A 25,309-nucleotide genomic window follows, 5' to 3' on the forward strand; every position below is an offset into this window, starting at 1 on the left:
CCACAAGTGATAGAAAATCAGTAAGGATAGAAAGCTCAACAATATCATCAACCAACAGGATCTAATCAATGTTTATAGACCATTCCACCAAACGACAGCAGGTAAACAATCTTTACAAGTGCCCAGGGAACCAAGACCAAGATAGGACATATGCTGGCCCACAACCATCTTGAGAAAATTCGAAAGAATTGGAGCCATGCACATCGTCTTTTTTTACCATGATAGAATCAACTACAGCCAATAACAGAATGAAAGGAAGGATCTCTCCAAACACTTAGAAGCTAAGCCACAAACTTCTAAATAACCCACAGGTTAAAGGGAAAGTTTTAGGGAAAAATTTTAAAAGTATATCAAACTAAATAAGAATTAAAATACAGCATATCAAAATGTGTAGGTAGCAGGTAAAGCAGCACTGGGAGGGAAATGCATAGCACAAAATACTCACATTAGAAAGAAGGTAATCTCCCAAATCAATCATCTAAGCTCCCCTCTCTCAAAAAAGGAAAAAGGAACAAAATAAACCCAAAGCAAGCAGAAGGAAAAAAAAATAATAATGAAGTTCAGAAGTCAATGAAATTGAAAACAAACACATACCATACAGAACGCCAATGGACAAAAAACTTGATTCTCTATAAAGATCAATACAACGGACATACCTCCAACAAGACTAAGGCAATAAAAAGAGAAAAGACACAAATCACCAATACAAGGAAAGAAATAGGAAATGCACTGTGATCTTGCAGATACAAAAGGAAAATAATAGAATATCACAAGCCGCCATTCTACAGACTTAAATCTGACCCCTTCTATCAAATAAAGGAATTCTTTGAAAAGTACAAACTACCCAACTCACCCAATATGTAATGGATAATTTGAATAGCCCTATAGCTATTCTGGAAATTGAATTCATAACTGAGTCCTAGACGTTTCACTGCAAAATTCTAGTAGATGGTTAGAGCACAGTTAACCCAAAGTCTATGCAATATCCTCCAGAAACTAGGAGAGGGAAACCTTCTCAACTGATTTATGAAGCCAGTATCGGCCTGATGCTAAAACCATGTGATATCACAGAATTCTGCAGTGAAACCATCTAGGCCTCAAGACATTTTGTGTGAAATTTTAAAATTATGAATTCAATTTCCAGAATAATTATAGGACTATTTAATACAAAACAATGAAACTGTCGATCACAATCTCATGAATATAAATGGAAATATTCTTAACAAAATATCAGCAAATAAAGTTCAGTAATAAATTAAAAATAATTATACACTATGAGCAAGTGGGGTTTATTCCAGGTATGCAGGGCTGTCTCAATATTAGAAATCAATCAACACAATATACCATATCAACAGACTGAAGAAGAAAAATCACATGATTATATGAACTCTTGTAGAGAAAGCATTTGACAAAATGCACACCCATTAATAACAAGAATTTTCAGAAAGATAGGAATAGTGGAGAACTTTCTCAACTTGATAAAGAACATCTATCCACAGCTGAAATCGTACTTAATGATAAAAGACTGACTGCATCCGTCCCCTCTGACAACTCCTATTCAATCTAAGGTGGGGTGTTTCAGCCAGCACAATGGTCAGGAAAAGAAAATAAAGGCCTGCAGATTGGAAAGCAAGAAATAAAATTGTTCCCATTTGCAGATGGCACAATTATCTATGTAGAAATCACAAGGACTCTACAAAAAAGCAAGAAAATGTCTCAAATGCCTGGCGTTGTCATCACTCTGCTCCATTTCACGTGGGTGACAGGTTCATGGCACTATTTTTGCAACAAATGGAGATGGGTGAAAGTTGCATTTTAACATTACAGAAGCCCCGTTCACTTCAAACAAGGCAAGTGAGGACCAGGCACCTGCATGCGTCCTGGCCCCTGGTTCTCCGCCTGCACCTTCCCTGTTGACTCTCCATTCAGGGCAAAGTCAGCCATGGCCACAGGTCTTCTCTGGCCAGTGACCTTGCACACAGCTGTCCCACAAGTCACTGTTGTTAGCATTCGGGGACAACTGTGTTTGTGTTGTGCCAAGGCAGTCACCAGGAACAGTGTTGGCCTGGACTTCCTGCAGGAAAGGAAAGAGGAAGGAAGAGAGAGAGGGAGGGAGGGAAGGAGGAAGGAAGGAAGGAAGGAAGGAAGGAAGGAAGGGAGAGAGAACAGAAAAAAGAAAGAATAAGAAAGCAAGTGAACAGTCAGTAATGCCACCAATAGATGTCTTAAAGTCTGGAAAAAAGATATTAATCTGCCTAGAAATAAGGCCTTTGGACAGATTTATGGACATAAAAAGCAGCTATAATTTATACAAAGCAGCTGTAATTTAGAAAGGGGCTAGCTGTCTTAACAAAGTTATACACCCTTTCAAGCTTGAAAAAGGCTGGATTAAGATCTAGACTGACGCCACAGATGCAGGAAGATGAGCTGTTAACACAGAGCCCCTGCCTTATGGGAGAGGTGAGGAGAGCAAGGGCACGCCAGCTCCTGCCCCGCTGTCACTCATTCCCACGCCACAGGCTTGGTGGCCTCAGAACACACAGATTCATCAGTCAGCTCTCAGGTCTGGAGCTCAGAGTCCAAAATGGGCCTCGCTGGGCTCCCATGGAGGTGTCAGCAGGGTTCCCTTTCGATGCTCTGGAGAAGCCGTTTCCTCATCTCTTCCAACCCCTGGAGCTGCCTGCTGTCCTTGGCCCATGCCCTCCATCATCACAGCTGGCAAAGGCAGGCAGAGTCCTCCTAATGCCACATCTCTGGTTTTCCTTTTCTGCCTCCTTCTTCCCAGTTTCAGGGCCCCTGTGATTACATTGGGCCCCACTGGGTCATCCTGATGATCTTCTCAGCTTAAGGTCAGCTAATGAGCAAACTTACTCCACCTGCAACTTGAATTCCCTTTGCCAGGTAAGGTAATGTCTTTACAGGTTCTTTGGATCAGGACATGGATATCCTTGAGGGGCGTCACTCTGTGACCGCACTGGCCCTGTCAAGAAACACTGCTGGAGGCATGTCCTCAGGGCCCGGTGTCTTGGGCTTTCCCTCCCCTGTGGGTAGCTGCACCTCTGGGCAGGCTGCTGCAGGCAGACAGGTTTTATGTTGCATGACACACACGTAACGTGCGCGCTGTGTGCCTACGTGTCCTCAAGCACGAAGTCTCAGTAGCAACCTCCTAGGGGACACAGTGCATATTCCCATTTTAAAGATGAGGAAAGTAAGGCTCAGAGAGGATGCTTAACCTGTTCACACCGCTCAGGTGGGACTCACCTCAGGCCTCTTCTATAAACTGACTGGAAACGGCACATGGAAATGTGGAACGTGTGTTTCCAAGGTGATAAGCAGCACAGAGCAGGGCCTCAGCCCAGATGGCTGTAACAGCAGACGCCCTGATCAGCCCAGCCAGTGAGGCCCAGCCAAGAGCAGGATTCCCCACTACCCCAATGCCCTGGCTATCCCTGCAGGGCTTCCGAGGATGGCTAAGCAGGAAGTGCGAACTTACCTCCCTTGCTACTCCAGGTCACCCAGACCTGGGTCCCATCTCCTATGTCACAGAGACATAGGAGAACAGGGAACAGGGAACAAACAGCATGCCTTACAACAAGAAGTCACCACGTTCCCTGTCCATTCTGCAGAAGGCTGTGCACACAGGTACAGCTACGGTCCCAGCTTGGCCTCGGCAGGATCATCTGGTGAGGGCAGGTGACAGATCACTGGAGCAGGGAGGCCTCCATAGAACTGGAGAGAGACAGTGTGTACTTGATCTGGGAGGCGCAGGAGGGAGAACATGCTGGACTCTGTCAGAGGTGGCCGGTGAAGCTGAGGGGCTGTGAGCTGGGATGCAGGGTCTAGGGTACCAGGCAGTGCAGCACTCCTGCCAGGCCAGGAGCTGGGAGCAAGCCTTAGCCAGGAGACAGGAGCATGGCTTCTGGAATGATGCTGTGGCTTCCTTAGATCATCCAGGTGAGTGACAGGGAAGGGTTTTGCTTCAGGTTTCGGGATTCAGGGTGCACAGTTGTTAGGGGATGGGAATTTGGGATGCACAATTGATAGGGGATGGAATTTCAGGATGCACAGATGTTAGGGGTTGGGGACTCAGGATGCACAGTTGTTAGGGATTTGGGATTCAGGATGCACAGTTGATAGGGGATGAGAATTCGGGATGCACAGTTGATAGGGGATGGGAACTCGGGATGCACAGTTGATAGGGGATGAGAGAATTCAGGATGCACAGTTGATAGGGGATGGGAACTCGGGATGCACAGTTGATAGGGGATGAGAATTCGGGATGCACAATTGATAGGGGATGGGAATTTGGGATGCACAGTTGATAGGGGATGGGAATTCGGGAGGCACAGTTGATAGGGATTGGGGATTTCAGATGCACAGTTGTTAGGGATTGGGGATTTGGGATGCACAGATGTTAGGGGTTTGGGATTCAGCATGCACAGTTGATAGGGGATGGGAATTTGGGATACAGAGTTGATAGGGGATGGGATTTCAGGATGCACAGATGTTAGGGGTTCAGGATTCAGGATGCACAGTTAATAGGGGATGGGAATTTGGGATACAGAGTTGATAGGGGATGGGATTTCAGGATGCACAGATGTTAGGGGTTGGGGACTCAGGATGCACAGTTGTTAGGGATTTGGGATTCAGGATGCACAGTTGATAGGGGATGAGAATTCGGGATGCACAGTTGATAGGGGATGGGAACTCGGGATGCACAGTTGATAGGGGATGAGAGAATTCAGGATGCACAGTTGATAGGGGATGGGAACTCGGGATGCACAGTTGATAGGGGATGAGAATTCGGGATGCACAATTGATAGGGGATGGGAATTTGGGATGCACAGTTGATAGGGGATGGGAATTCGGGAGGCACAGTTGATAGGGATTGGGGATTTCAGATGCACAGTTGTTAGGGATTGGGGATTTGGGATGCACAGATGTTAGGGGTTTGGGATTCAGCATGCACAGTTGATAGGGGATGGGAATTTGGGATACAGAGTTGATAGGGGATGGGATTTCAGGATGCACAGATGTTAGGGGTTCAGGATTCAGGATGCACAGTTAATAGGGGATGGGAATTTGGGATGCACAGTTGATAGGAGATGGGAATTCAGGATGCACAGTTGATAGGGGATGAGAATTCGGGATGCACAGTTGATAGGGGATGGGAATTTGGGATGCACGGTTGATAGGAGATGGGAATTCAGGATGCACAGTTGATAGGGGATGAGAATTCGGGATGCACAGTTGATAGGGGATGGGAATTTGGGATGCACGGTTGATAGGGGATGGGAATTCAGGATGCACAGTTGATAGGGGATGGGAATTTGGGATGCACTGTTGATAGGGATTGGGGATTTCAGATGCACAGTTGTTAGGGATTTGGGATTTGGGATGCACAGATGTTAGGGGTTTGGGATTCAGGATGCACAGTTGATAGGGGATGGGATTTCAGGATGCACAGATGTTAGGGGTTCAGGATTCAGGATGCACAGTTGATAGGGGATGGGATTTCAGGATGCACAGATGTTAGGGGTTTGGGATTCGGGATGCACAGTTGATAGGGGATGGGAATTCAGGATGCACAGATGTTAGGGGTTTGGGATTCAGGATGCACAGTTGATAGGGGATGGGAATTTGGGATGCACAGTTGATAGGGATTGGTGATTCTGGATGCACAGTTGTTAGGGGTTTGAGATTCAGGATGCACAGTTGTTAGGGGATGGGAATTCAGGATACACAGTTGATAGGGGATGGGAATTTGGGATGCACAGTTGATAGGGATTGGCGATTCTGGATGCACAGTTGTTAGGGGTTTGAGATTCAGGATGCATAGTTGTTAGGGGATGGGAATTCAGGATGCACAGTTGATAGGGGTTCCGGATTTGGGATGCACGGCTGTGAAAATCTTTGGCTTTCATTGCTGAGAACAAAGGTGTGAAAATGGAAGCGCCTCCTCTGCAGGGCTGAGGATGATCCTGGGAGGGTGGGGCCTCTGGGAATGATGGGAAAGGGACCCATCTGGGAGTTGTGGCCAAGAGTGGGGAGAAAGAGTTCAGACATGGGTTCAGGGCCAGGAGAGGTGTGTGCAGGTGGAAGGTACCTGGGGCCCTTGGGCTGGGAGTGCAAAGGCCCCTCTAGGCAGTGACAAGGAGCCCCTGATGCAGGGTCTTGGCCCCTGCCAACTGTGCCTGCAGTCTAGCACCCCTGGGGAGTGACCTCTGCTTGCCCAGTGCAGTTGTGCCCTAGCACTGTGTCTGCCGTTCACCTACACACTTCAGTGGACTGGGAGGGGCTATGCTAGGCCGAGGTCAGCAGGGCTCATGCTAGGGCCCCTGAGTCCTGTGGGAGCCTGAGGCCCCCGGGAAAGAGCAGGAGTCCCTCTCATTCTCTCACTGGCCTGCTCTCCTCTGGCCCTGTCTGGGTGGAGCTGGTTCCTGCCTCCAAAGGCTGCAGGGCTGCCCCTGTCTGGGGTGCTTAGGAGAAATAGTACTCATGTAAATATGTGTTCATCAGAACGCTGGCAGGGTGAAGCCTGCAGATTCCTCCAGGGTAGGTGTTGAGAAAGGCAGCATCCTGGGAGGTGGCAGAAGTGAGAATAAGGAGTCATTTTTGTCCCTGCGGGCAAGAGGAGCTTTCAGGTCAGCCTCATCCTGCAGAATGCAGCAGGGTTCACTTGTGTCTGGACCCCACGTTTTTCTGTCCCCATGGTGAGCTCATCCTCGTGGGCCTTGCTGGAGCCTGGCCCACCTCAGTCCCCTCTCTTTCTGGGGTCCCTGCTGGCCTAGTTGGTTTGTGAGGAGAAATTGGATGCCTGAAGCTGATGCATCCTCTAGGGGTTCATGGGTCTCATCTTATTGATGGCAGATGGGCAAGTCCCTTCCCACTGACCCCAGAGACTGTGTAGAGAAGCTCACAGCCCAGCTAAGGCTTCCCTGTAGGCGTGCAGAGGACACAGCTGCAGGGGACGCAGCCGGGAGGGGCATGCTCCCTCCTCGAAGACGCCGAGACCCAGCAGACTGATTTATAGCTGCATCACCCACATCACCCAGGGATGTAGGGTTGGCTCTGTCTCCAGTGCCATTAACACTTTCTTCATGGCGGCTTGACCTTGACCTTGGTGTCATCTATCAGGGTCTGGAGGCTACTCTCCTCTGCTCCTGACAAGCAGTGCAGATGAATAAGGACTTGCAGCCGCTGAGCTTCACCCCCTGCTGCCTCTTGCTCTGGCCCCCATCCAGGCCTGACCGTGGATGCCGCCTACTGGGGACCCTCCCGGAGACACAGGATCCAGGGTGGGTGTATGATCTGTTTTCAAGTGGAGGGAGGAGCCCTTACTTAGTACACCTGGATAACACACAAGGCTGAAGCAGCAGTTTAATTAAACCCTGGGGACATGAATCAGAGTCCCCTACAGCTACCACTGGGAGGGGGTCTCCTATCCCCTCCTTCTGCCTCTGCCCTGCACCCGCAGGACCCAGAGACCCCAAAATGGGCTGAACGGTTCAAGGTCACATGCATGTTAGGCCAGGGCCCTGAGCTCCCTGGAGATGGTTCAAATGGGAGAGTGAGTCTTCATAAAAGGCTGGTTGCAACTGGGGTCCAGTGGGGTGACCACAGACACCATGGAGTTACTGCAGCCCAGGAAGCTCAGACATTGGGCCCGTCCCCAGAGGAAAAGCATGAGCCAGCAGGAAACGCCCTGAGTTCATGTAAGGATGGCTGGGCTGGGTCCTGCCTCCCTGGGGCTCTTGGGGCATGAATATTTGCATTTCAATGCACATCCCATCTCATTGCAGCACCCAGCTCTGGGTACATCCTACAAGAGTGTTAATTAAAAACCTAAATGGGGCCGGGTGCGGTGGCTCACGCCTGTAATCCCAGCACTTTGGGAGGCCGAGGTGGGCGGATCACAAGGTCAGGAGATCGAGACCACCCTGGCTAACACGGTGAAACCCTCTCTCCATTAAAAATACAAAAAATTAGCTGGGCGTGGTGACGGGCGCCTGTAGTCCCAGCTACTGGGGAGGCTGAGGCAGGAGAATGGCGTGAACCTGGGAGGCGGAGCTTGCAGTGAGCCGAGATGGCACCACTGCCCTCCAGCTTGGGTGACAGAGCAAGACTCAGTATCAAAAAAATAAACCTAAATGGTGCATGTTCTCCATTTCCTGGGATGCAACTCTCAAGACTCAGTGCTGTAGACCTTGTGAGAAATGGCAACAGAAAACAAAAATTCCATGAAATAATGCAGGGTGCTACGCACGTGTGTGTATGTATGAACATGTGTGCACACATGAATATATACATATATGTACATATGCATAAACACACGTGTGCACATGTGTGAACCTGTATATGCATTGCGCACTCACATTCCTACATATTGGAAATGGAAGCACCCTGGCCCCCGCCTCATCCTGTTCTCAATGTCAGCTGCATTTTGCCCCATCGTCTTGGGAGGTGATGAAAGGAACCAGTCACTGCCTCTGTGGTTTTCCATCAGGCTTGGAATAAATTCTGCTCACGAAAGTCAGACACACTGTGTGTCATTCATGGCCCCAGATCTGAGCTTGCCAGGAATCCCTGAAGTTGGTCTTGATGGTTGGGTTCTAATAGAAGGTTCTAGGCACACTCCTGGGTCTTTCTTTTGGGGAAGGCCTGTTCCTCTCTGTGCCCAAGCCTCCCCCCACTGGAGGACCGACTCACCCCAGGCCCAGCCCTGTGTCCAGTTCCCAGGAGAATGCTCCTGCCAGCAGGAGGAGGAAGCCAGAGGCCATCAGCATCTCTGTGTGGCCATCCCTGGTGGGCCCTCATTAAATACTTATTCCAGACTTAATAAATGAGATGCATAAAAAGATAAGAGGAAATGGACTTACCTCATTAAACCGTAATGCTTTCCCTCTAAAACCCTTACATTGAAGGGAGGAATAAAAAATCAGGGAGAAGAGCCTGGGGTTCTTGACCCTTCTAAATTAATGGCACAATCAAAGCAAGTCCAAGTGTAACTGTATTAATCAATTTTTGAAGATGATGTGCAACTTTAGGTAAAATAAAATCATCTTGTGTTTGGGAAGTCTTGTCAATTCTCGGTCAAACGTACCCAGGGCAGGTTCACGTGCAGTGCATGGATGAGTTTGGTGGTTTATGCAGGCTGGGCTGCTTACTCTCCCAGGTGTGACTGGCAGTGAATGACGGCTGGGTCCGGGGGATCTCAGCATGGGGGCTACTCTTCCGTGGCCCTTGCCTTGTGGATCCATGGCCGGGCTAGACGATGGTGCCTCTGTGGCAGCATACAGTGTGTTATAAAGTGGACTCACTTTCCTCTATGCAAAATTCATACATCAGTCCATTCCTTCTTTTATTCATTCCTTCAGTACTAGGTTTCAGACAGTACCAGGTGCTGGGCTCCACCTCAGGTGCAGACGGCTGTGTTCTGATTGACCTGATGCTATGTTCTTACTGACCCGAGGCTGAAATTTGGAGCACTCCAAAGACTCTGCAAAGGTCCTGGCAATATATCCACATGGTGAAATACTTGTGCAGATTTTGCAGAATCAGACATTGTATTTTATGACCAAAACTGACAAGTGCCGTCCTTTTACTCTCTGGCCCACCCTCTGGTCAGGGACCAGGCAGTGGGCCTGCTGGGGATTCTGTAAGCTGGGGACATCTTTGTGTGGGTTCCAAGGGCTGAACTATGTGTCTCAGTTGCTTTAGTGTGTAGTTCCACTATCACAGGTTCCTGGGACAGCAGGGCCCAACCCTGGCAGGAGTCAGATGCCAATGCTTGGAGCACCACTGCGTTGCCCGCCATGTGTTACAGACCCATTCACAGGCGTTGGTCCCTCAACCTAGAGCCATGCTTGGCCCCCCACGGCCACTTGCTGGCAGCTCATGTCCATCCCCATCTCCCACCTGGCCCCGTGTGTGAGCTGCCCACCAGTCCACTCACTGTCTGTCTGAGTTTTCAGTGGCTGCTGTAACCGATGACCACAGACTGAGTGGTTTAAATCAACACATATTGACATTCTTACTGTTCTGGAGGACAAAAGTCCAAGATCAGTATCAATGGGCTTAAATTAAGGTGTGCAGGGCCATGCTCATTCTAAAGGCTCCAGGTGAGAATCTGTCTCCTGCCTCTTCCAGCTCCTGGTAGCTGCTGGCATTCCTTGGCTTGTGGCTACATCACTCCAGTCTCTGCCTCTGTGGTTGCACGGGCCACCCTCTTCTGTCTGTGTCAAATGTTTCTCTGTCTTCCTCTTATAAGGATACATACACATGATTTAGGACCCTCTTGGATAATCCAGGATAATCTCTCCATCTCAAGATCCTTATTTTAATCATATCTTCTGCCATATAAGTTAACATGGTTTCTCAGGATTAGAATGTAATATTTCTGGGGGCCATTGCTTAGCCTGCTACACTGTCCTGCCTGGATTCCCTTCCTGGAAGGACCCTCCATTCCTCTTCCTTAACGCTCAGCCTGGAATGGCCTTGCCAATCACATCTGCAATTGGTCTTATTATTTCTTCCTAATTTGAAAGGAAATATGGAGCCTAACAAAGTTAAGATAAACCTTGTGGGGCCACTATCACAAAGCCCTTGATACTGGCCACAGATTGGCTAGCATGATCCAGTCAGTCAAGAAGGATTTTATATTCACAATGAGAAAAAGCAAGCTTAAAATTCCCCCAAATCTTAGGAAACAAAGATCCCAGAGCTTTTTTTCAAACCTGACAACAACTTTAAGAATTTCCATGGCATTGCACCTGAAAAAAAAGAAAGACCCTTTTCTGAATAACAAAGTTAAAAATAATTATAAAAGATAATAGAGGAAAATTTGAATCATCTTTCTATATATCCTATTTATGAGGGAAAGAAAGATAACATAAAGCTCCCTTTTGTCTTAGGCAGCCCAGGCTGCCACCGAAAAATACCACGGACTGGGGGCTTACCCAGCAGACCCTTTTCTCACAGTTCTGGGGCTGGGACTCAAGGTGTGGCTGGGCTAGTTTCTGGGTGGGTGGTGCCCTCTCCTTGGAGTGCAGACTCAGACGGTGCCACTCACTGTGTCCCCATGTCGCCTTTCCTGGGTGAGAGGATCTGAAGCTTGAGTCAGAGGTGACTGGGCAGTCATCAGTGGTGTTGACTCAACAGAGTGAGGACAGGCTTGGGCTTCCAGTGAGGTGCCCTGGCCGGCTGAGGGCTGGCAGGGCAGACCTACAGGAAGGGGTCCCCGAGGGGTTCCAAGGCACAGCCTGAGGACATCACAGGAGGCGAGGAGTGGGTGTTGGTGTGAAGGGACCTGTGGAGAGTGATCAGTGAGGCTGTGCTGGCCTTGCTGATATTTTCAGGACTGCAGTGGGGAGGGGCTGCTGAGGCTGAGGCTAGGAGATTTTGGGGGCAAGTGGGGTCCTCCAGGCATGAGGCAGGCACTGGGCAGGGACAGATGATGAGACAGGCAGAGGGCAGAGTTGGGAAGCTGCAGAGCTGGGGGTGACAGGAGCTCTGCCCCTGATTTGGAGGGGCCTGAGGTTTGAAGTCACAGCTTCTGTCCTTACCTGGGAGGATGGTGCTGTGGTTTGAATGTCTGTTTTTTCTTGAAAGTTCTTGCTAAAACTGAATCCCCAGTGCAACAGTATTAAGATGGGGTCTTTAGAAGGTGATTAGGCCATGGGGACTGCACCCTCAGGGATGGGAGTGGTGCTTACCAAAGGGCTGGAGGGAACTGGCTGGTCCTCTTACTCCTCTGCCCTTCCTGAGGACACAGAATTTGTCCCCTCTGGAGGGGACATCCTGGAAGCAGACAGCAGCTCTCACCAGGCACTGCAACGGCCAGCCTCCAGCACTGGGAGAAATAAATCTCTATTATGGATACATCCTCCCAGTCTAAGGTATTTTGTTACAGCAGCAAGAACAGATTGAGACAGATGATGCTAAGCAATTTACCCAAATCCCACAGGATGGCAGCACCAGAGTTTGGAGCAAGGAGTTTGGTTTCAGAGCCTGAGCTCCCAGGGCAACCTCCCTGGTTTCTGAGAGCAGTGTGGCCTCATTCCTCACTGCCTCCCCACCAGGCAAGACTTGCCTAGGCCCCACTTCCCAACTCAACTCTTCAGGTCCCAGGGAAACAGATCACCCAGGCTGGGGAGAAGCCCTCTCTTGAACTAGCCAAGAGTGGAGACACTGGGCCCTGCAAAGACGTGGGTCAGAAGTTGCCCTGGCCCCAACAGCCTGAACACAGACACCACCCTGGAAACGAGGAGACAAGTAGGCACGAGGGGCACAGAGAGGGGCTGCCCATTCCTCCAGGCAAGGAAAAGGCTCCTGCCATGCTCAGAAAGAGCCCGGCTGGCCTCCATGCTGAGGACTTGGAGGGCACCTTGTGCTTGATCACAAGTGAGTGATGCTCCCCTTCAGGGTCCCCTCTGTCCCCCCTCCCTCTCCTCAGCCTTGAAACTCCTGCTGAGTGAGCCATCTCGGGCCCTCCCTCCTCTGCGCTGTTACCAGCAGAGCAGCACCTTCGGGCTGCAGCCTGGGATCCCGCCTGCTCAACGGTTCTTATCACCTGTGTTCCTGTGGTGTCTTCCATGCTGTTTGAGAAGCAGATGCCGTGTTGTGGGTCCTGCTTTGCTTTCCAGGTGGTTGGCCCCTCTCTGAGCACCAGTGACCCCAGCCCCAGGCTCTGCAGAGGTTTCCATGCAGAGCCAAATGTGGCTCTGCCCCGCCGGGTTCTGCCTGCTGAGGCCGTGAGGGTGGGGGGACTCCTCAGCCATCCTGGAGAGCATGGTCAGACACTGCTGTGTCTACACCTTGCCTGGGAGCTGGGCCAGCCCCAGATTCTGCATTAAAACAAAGGTGCATGGGCTACTGTTGAGGGTCAGAGCACACTAAGCATCGGGGTCCCAGAGTCCTGGGACAGGGGAGCTGCACTCCATGATTACATGGACTTTTTCCTGGGCACTTTGGGGGATGTGCTGGGGCCACCTCGGCTGGGAGGAGCTGGGCGTGAGGGCATCAACTCTGCCTTTCCCAGCCATGCCTATGTCCACCTCAGAAGCCTGCTCAAGTCAGATGTACCCATGCCGGGCACTTGCTCTCTGGCCCCAGCTCTACCCCTGGATCACAGTGCCAGGGCAGGAGAGGCTGCTCACAGCCTCTTACTCAGCTGTGTCTAGTCTCCAGCCCAGCCTCCCCATTGGAAGGTCATGGGCTTGGGTATCGGGGGAACCACCCCTGATAATTCAACATAGGTTCTTTTCTATTTTCCCTAAGTGTTGGCCGGTCTGAGAAATAAAGGGAAAGGGTACAAAAGAGAGAAATTTTAAAGCTGGGTGTCCGGGGGAGACATCACATGTTGGCAGGTTCCGTGATGCCCCCGAGCCACAAAACCAGCAAGTTTTTATTAGTGATTTTCAAAGGGGAGGGAGTGTACGAATAGGGTGTGGGTCACAGAGATCACATGCTTCAAGGGTGACAAAAGATCACAAGGCAGAAGGTCAGGGCAAGATCACAAGGTCAGAGTGAAACTAGAATTACTAATGAACTTCCATGTCCCGCTGTGCATGCATTGTCCTTGATAAACATCTTAACTGGGTTCAAGAGCAGACAACGGGTCTGACTAGAATTCGCCAGGCTGGAATTTCCTAATCCTAGCAAGCCTGGGGGCGCTGCAGGAGGCCAGGGCATGTTTCATCCCTTATCTGTAACTGCATAAGGCAGACAGTCCCAGAGCGGCCATTTTAGAGGACCTCCCCCTGGGAATGCATTCTTTTCCCAGGGCTGTTAATTATTAATATTCCTTACTGGGGAAAGAATTCAGCAATATTTCTCTTACCCATTTTCAGTAATAAGAGAAATATGGCTCTGTCCTGCCCAGCCCACAGGCAGCCAGACTTTAAGGTTATCTCCCTTGTTCCCTGAAAATCGCTGTTATCCTGTTCTTAAGGTGCCCAGATTTCATGTTGTTCAAACACACATGCTTTACAAGCAATTTGTGCAGTTAACGCAATCTTCACAGGCCCCCTTGGCAGGACAGAGCTGGGTCCCCTTCATAGTGGAGGGGACCTGGGTGCACAGAGGGAATGCCGACTAGAGGAATGTGATAGTTCCTAGGTTACTCTACCTGCATGGGGGCTCTCTAGACAGGCTGGGAGGGGAATCCATCCACTTCAACTAAATTCTTGGAATGGCTAAAAGCAGCTTTCAAAAACTGGGATTATCCAACCAAAAGTAAAATGAAAATGGAATGATTTTAAAACTTAAGCCCATCATGTACCAGTCTGCAGACACACCCCATGAATTGTGAAGTGCGCCCCACTCTGCCTCATAGGAGCTCTCCTCATGGGGTGAGGGTAGGGGCCCTGGGCGTCACAGTATTGGGGAGGAAGTTCAGATGCCTCTTCCAGCCACCTGCACCCTTCCCAGCCACCCCTGGCTGCTTCCCTCAGCACGTCAGTGTAGCCTCCCTCCATCTCTCAGTTGTGATTTTCCAGCACTGAAGCCCTTTGAGGATCCCCATGTGTGAGCAGACGCTGCTGGCCCTGATGGCATCCTGAGTTGAAAGGGGGACAGGGTGTCTATCCCCTCTGCTGACAGTGGGCTGAGGGCTGAGCTCCCAATAACTGCCCTGTGAGTGTAGTTGGGGGGTTGGTCTATGAGAGGAGGAGGGCCGTGGGTTTGAGAACTTGGGGTTTGCTGTGGAGACTGAGGGCCCCAAAGCTGAGACACCTACTTGGGCTGAGCCGCCAAGCAGAGGTCAAGCTTGCTCAGGAGTGAGGCTGCCCTTGGAGGTGCAGGGCACGTGTCCCAGCTGTCCCACTCTGGGAGAGGCAGAGCCAGGGTGAGGCTGCTGAGGGGAGTGTGAGCAGTGAAGAATCCTTGTCTCTTGCTCCTGATAATTTAAAAGGACAAGAAGAGGACATGAAGGGTGAGAGGGGAGAGGTGAGGACAACGGACATGAAGGGGACAGAGGAGGGAGGAAGCAGACAGGACCTAATGGAGACCAGAGGATGTACCAGGACATCCACCCTGTAAGGAGTCACCCACAGGCTCCTGCACCGTCCTGCAGCTGATGTCCCCAGAGGCCTTCAACACTCCACTCTCTCCTGTGATGAGGGCCCCAAACCTTCTTGGGGACATTTGAGTTCCTAGGAGCAGGTGGCCCTGCGACCCTGGCTGGCCTCGTTTCCCAATGCCCCACACCCCACGCTGGGCTGCAGCTCTGGGGCTGCTCCTGCTGGCAGGGCCCCTCGCCTGGCCCTCTCTCAGAGCACTCCTCTCTCCTGCCCCCCTGCTCCCCGCCCTCTTCTGGCTCCCTCTCTGCTTCATCCCTTCAGACTGGTGGGTTCTCTCTCCCGTATCCTAAGCCCTGTCGCCTGCCCTGGGCTCTTCTCACAGGGGGACTGTCTGCAGGACACAGCAAAGGAGTCCAAGGCCCCCACACCCAGGACACCCCTGCTCCTGGCTCCTCCAGGCACAGAGGATCGCAGCCATGGAAGAGGACTCAGGGAAGAGGCTAGACCATGTGGGGAGCTTGCCAAGAATTCCTCGGGAGCACAGGCCTGCAGGCACCTCTTGCCAACAACAATACCCCTCTCCAGCTGTGTCACAGACCTCCCCCTGCAGATGCCCGTGAATTTGCACAAAACTTGCCGCTGTTTGAGACAGTGTGACTGAGCAATGTTCTTCCATACTAAATCTTCCCTAAAGCTCTTAAATTTAAATCTGTATAGTTGGAGAAGGGGTCTGAATGAAGCACGATATCAGTTCTTTATCTGGTCAACTGGATGGATGCTGAGTAATGAACTTGTGATATGTTTTATTGTATATAAAGTTATTTGATATAATTGACCTAAAAATTCAAAATGATGAATGTAAAAATTCAGATTTATTTTAATAATTTATTTGTAATAGTTTCATATTTCTTAATTATAATTTCTATTTTGTGTTCTGATGTTAATAGATATTTGACTATTTTAGAAAAAAGTTTTGCAATGTATAAAATAATTATACTTTTTGAAATTTTATATTTATTTCAATTTTTGATAAATGTTCAAGTTTTTTTGAATGCCAGTGAATTTTATTTTTAATTCTATGTAACATTACTGTCAAATATACAAGTTCTAAAGAAAAATGCAAGCTCTAAAATGCTCCTTAATTACATCATAATTAGACATTTTGCTGAAATGAAAGCAAACAAAATGGTTTGATAGATTTTGTTTTATGGAATTTGTGTCTTCATTTTATTACTCAGATTTCACCAGGCAATCACCACAGAATTCAGACACATGCAATGATGATTAATTTTATCATCTTTGATATTTTGCCAATTTTCAGTACTATCCAAATAATAGATTCACACGTGGTTTTCAATGGTGTCCTGTGAAGTGTATTTGCCAGGGTCAGAAGATGAACGTATTATATTAGCAATTTTTTAGCCTGACTTTTACCTTCTAAGCACTTGGAATATGGCTTGTGGCCTCTGCTTGCCCTGCTGACCTGCATCCTAGCAGCCTTGCATAGCAACTACCAGCCTATCTCTTTGCCTCCCCGGATAAGCTGGCAGCCCTCTAGGACAGTCTGTGCATTCAGCCCTGCAACCTCATAGGCCGACACAGCATCCCGAGTGGAGCCAGGCTCCAGACGCCTGTGGAGTAAGCTGTGCCCTTTAGGCCCCTTGCACACCTTGCCTCCTCTTCCCCAGGGCACGTCAGCTGCAGTCACAGCGGGCTCACTCACCGTGGACTCCACAGTCCTTTGTGGTGAGTCCTGTGGGATTTACTAGGTTTCCGAGCTGATGGAGAGTGTTAAGTCTAATTACGGATCTGTTCCCTGAGCCACACTAATTCCCCAGCAGCTGTTTTCTTCCTCAGGTGATTGACATTGAGAAGCCCCATGCTCAGCAATTATTAAATATGCAACACGAAGCCATGCCGAGTTGTGGCAGAATGACCAGTCACATGACAGGGGCTGCTGAGTTGAAGAGAGGGAATTTCCCTGGATTTCAAAACAGGACTTCAGAACTCCAAACCCATTTTCAAAGATGCATTGTCCTTGGTCGGAAACCGAAGAGAAAAGCCCTCTGAGTTTATCCTAAACACCTGTGGAGTTGGGAAGACAGGATCAAGGCAGGTAGGGTGGTGTCACAGATACTTGGATAACATGTACTTTCCAAACACACATTGTCATCTCTCTGGCTTCATCTCCTCCATACTCACTTCATTTCCAGATGTGGCCAGATGCTGGCGGAGTCCCACTGCCATTCAGCCTTCCTTGGGGGGCCACAGCAAAGCAGTTTTAGCAAAGTGCTGGCACCAAAGGCTCCCTGGTTTGTCGGAGGTATAGGGGACCCTTCATTCTTTCAAAGGCATCAGCAATCTCTAGTGGGCTGTGAGGCTGGGATTCTTCCTGGGATCTCTGGATAGAAAGGAAAGTTCAGAGAAGCCCTGCAGGACCATCCAGGGCCTTGGTAGAGAATGCAGCACCAGCCCCTGTGCTCAGCCCACACAGCAGATGCTGACAGTGAAGCCCAGGATGCTCCAAGAACCTGCAGGGCCACAGGGGCCTGGTTAAGATACTTTTATGGGTTCTCAGAGGATGGCCTAGGCTGAAAAGATGAACAGGCTCCTGGAGGACAAGCTGCTCCCTTTGCCCGTCTGAATCTCCTGCTCCTTGTCCTTTCTGGTTCTGTGCCAGGGACCAAGCTCCTTCGCCCTCTTGCCCCAGGCTGGCTCTTCCCAGTGGAGACCACAGCAGGATATCAGAAGTGGCAGAATGAGAGGTCAGGCAGGTGACTTGGTAAATGCCACTTGAGGTCATTTCAGTCCTGCTGCAGAGCAGTGGAGGGAAGGTGGGAAGGTCCCAGTGTGAGGCTTGAGAGGGTAGGTAAAAGGGTATGGCCTGCTCCCACCCACCCCTGTGGAGGCAGCCCCTGCCCTAGCTGGTGCCCTGACGTCTCTCCATTTGGTGACGATGACACAGGGTGGCACCTCCTGCAGCTCCTCTTTCTTGTCTTTGTTTTCTTCACTCCTGTTTGTGTTTGTTGCATTTCTTGTGTAACTGAGCTTACTCATATGCATAAAATATGAGAAATGTATTCATAATGGGGCTTGTGTATTAGCATAAAAGCTTCGTCTAGGGAAATAGGTTTAAGCATTATCATCACGAAAAAAGTGGATTTCATTTCTCCTTATTTACAGTGCACGGTTCATTGTTTTTGTCTTTTTTTTTAAAGCAAGAAATAAAAAGAATCCATGCTGAAAATGTGAGATGAATTCAGATCCGTTTACCTCTAGAGACATTTCTTGGACAAAAGAAAAAAAACAAAGCTGAATTGTGAGAAGATGTCAGCAAAAAAGCACATCATTATTTAGATCAGGGCTAAGTAAATAAGGAGCTGGATGTGTCTGTGTTTGCTTACAACACGTAGGATCAATTCATATATTTTGAGAAGTGCACGTATGGATTGAGCTGATTTGATTAATTGAGTGAGTGCAGTGAAAACTGCCTTACCGTAGAGGCTGGTGCTCCGACCTCTGCTGGGCAGACCTGCTCAGGGTCCCCAGGCCATGACCCAGGGCAACTGTCTCTGGTCAGTCATTGCCACTGGGTCTAATCCTATCCAAAGAAGAGAGGCTTTTGACAAAATCAGCAAATGCTGAAAGATGAAAAAGCAAAGTCAACTAGGACCTGGCTTGCTAAAATCCATTCCTGGCTGACCAGCCCTCTCCCTTATTCGCACTTCCTACGTGGATTCCCAAGGGTTATTTTAATTTAAAGCTCACACTTAGTGAGCTAATTTGGGCTCATTGTTTTTTGTCTGTTTGTTTGTTTGTTTGTTTTTTTGAGACGGAATCTCTGTCGCCCAGGCTAGAGTGCAGTGGCGTGATCCCGGCTCACTGCAACCTCTTCCTCCCAGGTTCAGGAAGTTCTTTGGGCTCATTGTTTTAACCCGTCTCCCCCAAAACCAATAGAAAGATGGTCCTGGAATGCTTACTGATTCCAGGTTTATAGAGAAAAGAACAAACATAGGTGACACAGAGTTTCCTAACAATTCTGCCAATGCAGCCGCTGCTCCACAGTGTTCACCAGCTGCTCCTGAGTGACAATGAGAGTCCTCCTCAGAGTTCAGGCAAGGGTGAAGGGAGGTCCATTGTCCCTTGAAAAATTTCAGGCTGTAGTCGAGTCCATCCTCAGCTTGTTTTTCTACTCCATCCTGTCCGTCCTCATGTCACCACTGAGCAGGAAATGTTAGTGAGAACGTTCCAGCTATAACATCGCATTTTATGTCCCTCTGCATAATTCCTCTGGCAAGAAGAAGCACTGCCTTTCATTTTATTATACCTAAATGCCTTTTCTTAACAGCTTATTTTCTTGAGCATCTTCATAATTCTTCCAATAGTGGTAACAAATTCCTTGATGGTAGTAGAAATTGCAGCAAGGGGACATAAGCCATGCCATCCTTCTTTTATCCTATTTTGGCTAATATCAGAAAGGCTGCCATCCTAAGGGGAGAGAGCAAATACTTTCTAGCTCTGAATCCATCAAATCATTTCTAAAAGCATCAGAGAATAATTGGGCATTGAGTTTTTGTGATCCCACGTGGGAGACGGGCCCCTGGACACGTGTACATATGAGCCTCTTTGCAACTTGCTTTCTGTACAAGGCTCAGCATGATTAGGTAGGAATAAAAAGTTAGCCTAATTTAAGAGCAAAACGCCGGGGCAAAATCCCTTTCAGCCAAAACAACATGGTCCTTGGATGATTAATCCAGTGGCCTGTCGGGAAGGGAAGACAGGTACCACAAACACCCATTTTTCGGTGAGTGGGTGGGTCTGGGCTGCCTTGTGCTTGGACATGCGCACATCTTTGAAGATCAACACCCTGCTCAGGACTTAGCCTGACACCTGTCACTTTTCTCACCCCATGAGTTCAACAAGCTTGTATGCTTCCTGATGGCCCTCCATCCTGGTGAGCACCAGGTCTATGCCCAGCCCACCTGCAGCCAGCACCCACAGGCCAGAGAACAGCAGCCCTGCCCAGGTACAGCACCATGGGCTTAGCACAGAGGCCATGAGAACTGGCACCCCAGGACACAGAGAGAACGCAGGGCACTGTGATTCTTACCTTCCAGGGGTGCCGCCTGCTCCCCAGGCCCTCCAGACCCATCCCTGACCTGGGGAGCTGCAGCTGCACCTGCACCACTGACCTTCCTGTAGGACTGGGCTTGAGGCTCCTGTATCCAATGGAAAGCAAGCACCAAATCAGAGCTTTGATCTTAAAGTTTTAAAAATTTCTTTGTTTTGCTTTTTAAAAAAAGTGCACTGGGGATGGGGGCTAAAAGTCTTATCTGACCCTGCATATATCACAAGTGTGAATTTGCACATTTTGGGGTTTGCTGGGCTTCCTATGAGAAGCCCCTGACATTATGTACTAGGCCCTTGGTGTGGCCACCCGAGGCCACCTTCATGGGAACATGCTTTCTAGATGTCCCTCAGAGAGTGAGGCTTGGCACTGAGTTCAGGGACATGAGGCCAGGAGACCTGCTCCCTGGCATTGACCTTGGAAGGTCAAAGTTGGTGGAGGTCTCCTGGCCAGGCAGGGGTCTGGCTCTACTGAGAGCCCAGGTGCCCCATCCACTAGATGCCCTGATCCCTTCATCCTGTGGCCCTGAGTGGACACACAGCATCCAACACCAAGGTCCTGGCTCATCATGGAATTTTCCTTCCAGGGATATCGTGTTGCCCCTGCCTCTCCCCAAATATTTCTCTGCAAGTAGGAAAGCTACTTGCATCCCAACTCTCAGACAGGTCCTCTTCACCCTGGAGTCATCCAGCACTTCACAGTTTTTTTCTTCTTCAGCTGTAAACGTCACGAGCCCCCAAATAACACATATTCGTTTATCGGTGATCATAAGTGATTCTAGCCTTTTCTGTTTGCCCACATTGGGAAGACAGTACACTATTTATAAACCTTTAAAAAATCCACACAATCAGGTATATTTCCACATGACACCTGTTAAAATATAGAAGAATGTGGCAAAGGGAAAAGACGTTATCCTAAACAGGATCCTGCTCTACGCGGGCCAATGACCACACTGATCCTTGGAGGACGACCTCGCCCACCAGCCCTCAGAGTAGGACAAACCTCTCTGGCTGGGTGTGTCAGCTTCCTGGGCTGCCAGGACCAATGACCAAGCACCAGGTGGCTTAGAACAATGAAAGTTTCTCCTCTCACTCTTTCGGAGTCCAGAAGTCCAAAGTTAAGATGTCTACAGGGCTGCGCTTCCCCCGAAGGCTCTAGGGGAGGATGACTCCTCGTCTCTTCCAGCCCCTCATTGTTGCTGGGGTCCTTGGCTTACAGGCGTGTCCCTTCACTTTCTGCCTTTGTTGTCACATGGCTTTTTCCCTGTGTGTTCCTCTCGTCTTCTTATAAAGACACACGTTATTGGACTTACAGCCTCTCTTAGTTCAGTGTGACTTCATCTTAACTAATAGCTTCAGAAAAGGCTGCTTCTCAGTTGAAGTTCACATCTGAGGCACTAGATGTACATGGATTTTGGGGGACACTCTTCCTCCCAGGACATGGGTGATGGATGCAAACAAGCCGCAGAAGGTTTACAGGTAACTGGCTTTGACCACTACACTTCGACGACAACCTGCACACTGTTTTATGCCGACTTTACCATATTTATGGGCATCATTATGTTATCATCAGCTGCTGAACTAATACTGTGCGTGACTAAAGGCAGATATGAGCTATTCTGCTTCAACAGTCAATGCAGCTCTCACGGATTTCTAATTCCACAGGAACCCCATCAAGTCCAGTTGTGTTCTGCAGCGTAGCTTGCTAGAAATTGCCTGGTGATCACTGGGAAGGAATCGTGAATTCCAGCACATTTCCATTCAGCTGAAAAATTCCACCCCCTTACAGAGACGCCCCGCAGGCTCACTCCAGCACGTGTCTCCTGCACAGCTCTCCTGCTCCCGTCACATTAAAGCTACATTTCAGCATGAGTGGGGGACGATCAGGAAATGGAATCTGAACCTAGAATTTAGGGAGAGAATAAGGAAGGTGGCCGCTGATCACGGAACTGATTTGCACTAAATTGTATCTTCTCCTTCTAAACATTTTTCCTAAGTGATTCCATCCAATCCCTGGGTCAGTAAACAAACACGTGGTAAATGATACCTGGATTGAAAACATGTGGAGGGGATTGGTCCCCTGCAGCAATGTTTGACTTTACGTACAGTCTGTGTGGTTGCTTTTGCCACAGCATTGGAGGAAGGCCTCTCTAAGGCAAGACGTCAGCACTCAGGGCAGACTGGAGGGGCCTGGGCTTCCCCAAGCCATGTGCAGCAATGAAAAGGGTGTACAGCCAGGGTTTACCAAATGCCACCTGTGCCAGGCTCTGCACCAGTCAGCTCAGGGCCAGGCCTGTGTGGCCCAAAGGCCATCTTTCCTGAGTGCACCCTAAGCTTTCTGTCTACACAGAACCAAACGGAAGCTGGGCCCAGACTTAGGGCTAGCCATGGTAGGATCCCGTTTGATCCCAAGGGAGATTGGAGGGGTCACCCAGGGCTGGTGAACTAGTTGGTTGGGAGGGAAGCAAGGGGTCTGGCAGGCCTGGGGCAGGTGCAGCCCTGGAGCTCTTTTTCTGTAGCTCTTATGGGGCTTATTCCAAAAACCCAGATTCACTGCTGGGAAACATGCTCCTGGACAGGCCCGGAAATATTTTCAGAAGGCGGGCCTCACGTAGAACCCAGGACAATTTGGCTTCACCTGCCCAAATGAGCAAAACCTTACTGGCAAAGGCAGGGTACCCACACTTCCTAGAGCTCTGGTTCCCTCCCGGAAGGCAGGGACACAGTGGATGGCTCCCAGCCATATCCAGGCGGGAAACCTGCAATTTTGCTTTATCAGATGGGCTGGGGTGAGATGACCCCGGCCCCTCCCTGTTGGGTGACAGGATCTGCATGGGGTGCGGCAGGGGTCGGGGGAATCTCTACCTGGAGCGGCTCTCAGTTGGACCATCTAAGAGGAAGGTCAGGGATGCCCCAGCATCTTGGGCTGCGGGGCAGAGGTCTGCAGAGGCTAGGGGGCAAATGTGACGGCCAAGGCTGGGCTCTCCACAGCCTTCAATTCTAGTGCTGATGCACACAGCATCATGTGATTACAGCTTTCCACAGTGAGCTGTGATCTCCAAAGATGATGGCTGCGGAATCACTCCATGGTAAAATGCAGATTCCTGGGCCCGCCAGCCCACGGGATCGAAACCTCTCAGAGGGGCCTGGAGTGTGCAGCATGAAGCAGCCCTGGGGAGAGCCTGTGCAGGACAACGCTGAGAGCCAGAGTCAGGCTGACAGTGCTAGCACCACAGCGCAGCCTCATTCTGCAGGCTTCAGGAGCATCCAAGAGTGTCGGGCCTCAGAGAGGACTGTGGGGAGGCCAGGTGGGGGCAGGAATGGCATCCAAAACCGAGGAGCTGTGTGTCACTCAGACCTGGGAGGTCAGGAGCTGTATATGGTCTCTCAAATGTGCTTGGAAAGGGGTGGGGACTTAGATTGCTGAGAAGTTTTCTATCATTACCCTCACATCTTTGAAATTGTAAACTTCTGGTACTTAGAGACTTGGCCATGTTTTTCATGCATGCTAAGACCCAGGAGACTGCTCAGCTGGGCAAACGTGCAAGAAGGAACTGCGTGCAGAGCTCAGCTCTTTTATATCTGGCTGAAAAGCTGAAAGCCCAGCTGTGTGGTTGGATGAAGGCGGGTTTGAATCCAGGAGCTGAAGGTGCCTAGCATGTCACCTGATCTCTGCTGCCCTCCGTTTCTTCATGTATGTGATGTGAGCCAGCACAGATGTGTCTGTCGTCACCAGTCTCTTGGTCCTATTAATGCTGGTAATGGTAACATCTGCATGCATGGGCATCAATCCCTGGCCTGCTCCCCTTGTCCCTATCCTAATCCTCCTACCACCATTGCTGGGATGCCCAAAGAAGGTCTTAGTTCCTTTCCTGGGGTCGGGGGGTCCTGGTGGTCTTGCCACATAGCCACGGCTCCTGGACATGGTCTGAAGACTCCCTCGCCACCCCCATGAGGGGCCTTCAAGCTGAGATTCCTCTATAAGTGGGGCTGGATTTGGTGGCCAGTATCATTGCTGTCACCACTCCTGTGAGCCAAGCAGGGCTCTGGAGTCACCAAGCTTCCCTCTGCAGGCGGCAGGCATATCTGAGCACTGGAGCTCCTGATTGCCAGTGTGGAAAGTGTAGCCAGCTTGCCTGTGGGGCTGTGCACCTGCAGCGTGGTTCAGTGAGCTAATGGGCACTCTCCTACATGCATGGACACACACGTACGTGTGCAGATACATGCACACTTCCATGCACACACACGAGTGACCCAGGCCGCTGGTTGGAAAGAGTCTAAACACCAGCCGTGGGCCCCATGGTCCTTGGGCTGAGGGTGCCCTGAGAACCCTGCAGCCTGGCTTCCAACTGGTTCCCACCTTCGGGTGGGTTTACAGGGGTCTCCACAGCCACTGGGACGTATTCTGCTTCCTTCCGCTCCCCTTCCGGCTTCTTCAGGCCAATCAGTTGCAGCAGACACAGTCTCAGGGACCTGGAGTCACTTAAATCCCCACAATGAACATTTTCAAGTCCGGTGAAAATGCCCACCTGGGAAATGATTTGTATCTGTCTTGAACAGTGGCTGTGAAGATCAGAGACAGTGTGAGCTATGGGCCTGGAAAGCCAGGAGAGCACAAAGTGTCCAGGGAGCCTCAGTTTTCTCATCAATAAAATGGGAACAATGCTCACCCAAAAGTGTATATTATTCCCTACAAGGCCCAAAGCATAGAGGCCAGAATCGGGCTTGCATCTGGGGCTGCGGTGTCGGTGGTCACCCCGGTGGTCACCCCTGTGGTCACGCTGCTCGCCGTCATGGGTGACTCTGCTCCACGGGCACTGGTGGGTTCTGCATTGGGACACGGAGGTGATGGGGCTGTTGTCCTACCATGACACTCCACTTCCCCTTCCTTCCCCAAGGCATCCACTGGTGGGAGGTCCTTAGGGCTCTCCAGGATCACACTGCTATGGCCAGGCCCCTAGGGGGACAGAGGGCCAGACCACGGCCCCGGGAGGACAGAGCAGCTAATTCTATTATCTTCAAGGCACAAGGCTAACTTCTTCCCCTTATCTCTAGGGAAAAAAAAGATAAACTTGGCCAAATTATGTTTAATTTATTCTTTTAGGATTGCAGACACATTGTCTATGACTCAACGGCACCAAGAGGTGCTAAGTTAGTCACTC

This window comes from Pan troglodytes, chromosome 8 (genome assembly GCF_028858775.2).
Source record: "Pan troglodytes isolate AG18354 chromosome 8, NHGRI_mPanTro3-v2.0_pri, whole genome shotgun sequence".
NCBI lineage: Eukaryota > Metazoa > Chordata > Mammalia > Primates > Hominidae > Pan > Pan troglodytes.